The sequence below is a fragment of the Palaemon carinicauda genome, chromosome 4 (genome assembly GCF_036898095.1).
Source record: "Palaemon carinicauda isolate YSFRI2023 chromosome 4, ASM3689809v2, whole genome shotgun sequence".
NCBI lineage: Eukaryota > Metazoa > Arthropoda > Malacostraca > Decapoda > Palaemonidae > Palaemon > Palaemon carinicauda.
The window spans coordinates 68,569,983-68,574,982 of NC_090728.1; positions in this window are offsets into that span (position 1 = coordinate 68,569,983).

Below are 5,000 nucleotides of genomic sequence, written 5' to 3' on the forward strand. Positions count from 1 at the left end.
AGGAAAACTGAAAGTGGCGTATGTAGAAGAAAATAAAGCTTCCAAAGCAATATAGAGAGATGAGATGTGGCAATTATTGTCTATCTAATACTGGCTGCAACTCGGGACGGATATTGTTTATGAGATCGGCATTGTCCCTCGTTGATGGTGATCACTGTAATGTTGCTACATTTAACATCATATTTAAGAAGGCTATATGATCGCTGTGTCTTTTCAATTGTAGATACTACCATGAAATTTGGTAGGAACAGAGAAACTGTTTCCCATCAATCCCATCAATTCCCATCAATTCTCATTTGGATATGTGGATTATTCTAAGAACAACTTACTCCACATCCAAAAATAACCATTCGACTATACAGAAATAAACGTTTGCTGTGGTTTTGCTATGACAGATATCAACATGAATATTAGTGTGGACAAAGTAAATATCTAATTCATAAATTCCTGAAAATTTCATTTAGATATGTGAAGTATTTTATGTGTAATTTACGGCGCCGCCAAAAATCGGCATCCCAAGGATATCGAAAAAATGACTACTGTGAATTTTCTATAGCAAGTATCTATACAAATATAGGTATGAATGTAGTTCACATAATAACCATCAAACCCTGTGTAAATCATTTGGATATCTTTAAAACTCTAGGAGTTTTTCTCCTCCTGACTAATTTTTTTAGTTAAAAGTCGTCACCTCCAAACAAAAGTGACAGCTAGGGCATGGCTATAGCAACTATGAATATGAAAATTAACAGAAACAAAAGCTTATATATTTCTAAATAATTCCTCAAAATTTAATTTGAATAAATTTATTTGTTTAGTAGGTATTAACTCCGCCGCTGAAAATATCAGCAGCTCTTCCCCCAACCCCCGCCCTCACCACTTCTCTCCGAAATCTATGGTTAAGGAATAACTTGGGTAAGGGATGGGTGAGATATCTTCAAAAACATGACATTTCATATAAGGTCACTAACTTCATTTGGGATGGTGAGATAGTAAGAGGACATGTTAATGTCTAATGTTTGATTTTTTTAATGGAAAAATATGGGAAGGAAAAGAAATGTAAGTTTTCATTTTCAAATAAGAAATGGGATTACAAAGTTAATTATAATGTCAGAGGTTTAAGGGTATACACGGTCAATGAACAAAATTGAATTAGTCAAAAATTTTAAATAGTATATCAGTAAGAGTACGATGTAGCATAGTGTCTTTGACAAAAGTAAAGCCAATACAACAGATGAATGATGCTGCTAAGAGGTGAATTCATATTGACCTCATTGATAAACTGTTCTGTCACTAGCAATACCACTACAAATTACATGCGTTTTCCCCGAACAACATGTTTTTCTACTTATCATGAATTAAAAGTGTGTGTGTGAGAGAAAGAGAAATTACCTCAAAATATAGAAATTGACAGATGATTAATTAACAGAAAAAAATACCATAGTAATATGTAAATATAGGTTAAAAAGCAAGGTTAGTGATTCGTATGATTTTCTTAGGCCGCAGAGTCATACATACACTGATGCCAACACAAAGATTACAATCATCACAAGAATAAACTGCCGGCGACACCAAGTGGAAAATGAATTATTTTCTATGAAAAGTAACTCACTAAATCGCTTGAGAAAAATAAGGAAAGAGAGAGAGAGAGAGAGAGAGAGAGAGAGAGAGAGAGAGAGAGAGAGAGAGAGAGAGAGAGAGAGAGAGAGAGAGAGAGCGATTACCTCTCTTTTAGAGTGGAGTTCAAATGATGATAAATAATCTAGTTAGCACTTAGCGAGGCATCATGAGACAGTTAAGATAAAACGAGTGATTCATAAGGGAGCCTTTTGTAATCATAGTCTATCCTTTTGCATGTGAAAGAGGGCGGCAATTGAACATTGCCTAAAGAGCAGAGTTAAAAGTCTCTCTCTCTCTCTCTCTCTCTCTCTCTCTCTCTCTCTCTCTCTCTCTCTCTCTCTCTTAATGTGCCCTATCTATCAGTTATTCGCGTTTATATCATGGGTATCCTTTTTGATGAAGGTATCAGTTCGACGGAGGGCTTGATCCTGCTCTGTTGATGCCATCACCGACGGTGGTATTCGATAGCGTGCTGAATGAATTTCGTTTTTGGTATTAATGGAGAGGGTGTGTCCTGTCGAGACTGAAGGGCAGCCTTTGTAAGTTTGACTTACTTCTCCATGTGTCTATACAGAGATTTAAGTCGGGATGTAATTCTTGTCATGGAACTTTTTGCAACGGTGATCTCTTTCGTCGTCTTCATTTGGTTGTTATTAATGACTTCTTTGTTACCTTTACGAGGTAAATGTACTTGTTGTGTTTCTTTTTTTATTTAATATTCTAAGTACATGTAGATAAATTTTCAGACACTGTTTAGTGTAATTGATCTCTTTGCCTTTATTTTCTATAATCATTGCTTTCTTCTCAGAGAGCGTCAGAGTGAGTTTATGATTTAGAATTGATGAACTTTGCGAAGTGCAATTATGTCCATAAGGCAGCCCAGATACACCACTTAACGACTCTAGCTAATTTATATTAATTGGATTTCAAGAACAATATACGAATTATAACGAACATAATAAATAAAATCACAGCAAATTAGAATCGTAACGAAATTTAACCCTGTTCGAATTGGTTTTGCAACGGACGCCTGCGAAGGAAGTTTTTCCCGTAACCCGGGACCAGGTTGATTATTATGTTCGATTTACGCATCCAATTTGGAATTCCCGGCCACCAATAATACGAGAGAGAGAGAGAGAGAGAGAGAGAGAGAGAGAGAGAGAGAGAGAGAGAGAGAGAGAGAGAGAACCGCTGGGGATTCAAAACCTGGGTATCGAGGTTTATTGTCGGGTCCTTCAAAGTCAAAGGAACGAGGAGGGACTTTGCATAATTATAAAGTGAATGGATTAATGGAAGTTTAAAGACGCTCACCCAAAATACACTTTACCAACGCGCACAGCCAAGATTTGGGTGGTCAGAAGGTTCACTTAGGCAGGCCTACATTATAGTGCTATTTACAATTTTGATTTAATTCTTGCATACGCACATACAATCTACAGAATGTTCGCTATATGGGCCCAGCTTAATATATATTGCACATTTCCGCTCTTCGCAGATATCATTAATTGCTTTAGAAGAGATACCAAATGACCATTATTATTAGTATTAAAACGTTTAATGATTAAGTAAATCCTACAATTAATCCGGCGTTATTTCACGCAGCAAGTTATTTTGGACTGTTTTTTTTTTTTTTTCTTCTTTTGTGCAATTTACTCAACCTCAAGAGTCTAATGAACAGCAATCATAGCTGAAAGTGGCAACATACACATTTTCTAACATGTCAGTAGGAAACGCGGTAAATAGATATCACAACAGGCCCACTAATAACCACTGAGAGAGAGAGAGAGAGAGAGAGAGAGAGAGAGAGAGAGAGAGAGAGAGAGAGAGAGAGAGATAGAGAGAGAGAGACTCACTGAGGTTGGAAGTCTGACAGTCTTTTTGTATCTCTTTCGGCGCCTATGTACAGAAGACATAATTTAGGGTTGTGGGCCGGCTGAACCGAGGACACGAGTTCTACAAACACATAGGGCTAAAATCTCAGAAATTATTACTTTATAATCTAGTCTCTGAAATGAAGAAAGCAATTTGCAACAAGGCCATGGCAAGAAATAAAAAAACATCTGGCAATTGTTGCATTACCAGTAGTGTAAGCGGCCACTTGTTATCTAACATCGATGGGCGGGCCGGTCTCGGGCGTGTGGGCTTAGCGGGTCCCTCGAATTTTCGTTCAGTTGAGTGAAATACTATGATAAATCCAATGTTAATCATCCTGATTACGCACGATCCTGAACTCCACCCCAAAGTATTCTATATTTTTCAAACTGTAGATTACAAGTCTTCTTGTATCATGTTGCGTAGAAGATAAAAATCGTCAGGAATGACTCAACAAACAACGTAACTAATCAATTACTACTCCTTGAAACAAAACAGAAACAACCTGAAACTTTTCCGTACCTAATGCAAGGCAGCATCACGGCGGCAACGAGTGAACATCGGGAAGCGCAACGTGCCCAGCGTTTTTATAGTCATTAACGCAAACATCAGCTTCTGTACTGACGAAGTCGGCCGCAACTGGTTAGTTATTTCCCTCAGTGTTGGCTGAAGTTCGTAAACCTGCGACGATAGACTGCCTTTGATAAGTTTCTGAGGGAGTCTGTCTGCGCCTGGGAATTTTCGACCAGATGCAATTTATGGAGGTGTTGGATATTATCAGTGAGAGTTTTGGGTGTGGTGAAAGGCTCTTAGCCTATGCCCTATGGGGCTTTCTGGAAGGGAGGAAGGGTGAATGTGGCGGTCCCTTTTCACATCAAAATGCGAAGATTTCTTAAACGATTGTCTTTTAGTAATCAATTTAAAGGTGCTCGGTTTCCTCTCTTTAACCTTGGTTAAACATTATTGAATTGTTTGAAAAGTCACCTGAGGACTGATTATTTTATTAGTTTATGGAGAGAGAGAGAGAGAGAGAGAGAGAGAGAGAGAGAGAGAGAGAGAGAGAGAGAGAGAGAGAGAGAGAGAGTTGAGAACTTGAAAATAACCTTTTACAGTTCATATTACGTATATGCCCCTTTTGTATTATCATTAAGTGTTTAAACATGTCCACTTCAAATCGGACAAATCATTTTGTGAATTAATTACGAAATATTTCAGAACAGTACTTTTATGAAATGACCCTTTGACATATGCCATAGGCCTCAAATGGGAATGACTTCATGAAAACGTCCTTCAGCCGGACGGGCACCACACAAGTTAATGGAGTTATATGGGTACTCTAGTGCACTATGAAAGATATAAAATGACAAAAAAGCCCATAAATATGGAAATTCTGAGTTATGGTACATCTAAGTGCTAATGGGTTTTGAGGGGTCATGGAACCACGAAAGGTAGATTGTTATTTAGATTTTAAGGATCCCTAAAAATGTTCAAAAAGTAACTTGCGGTTG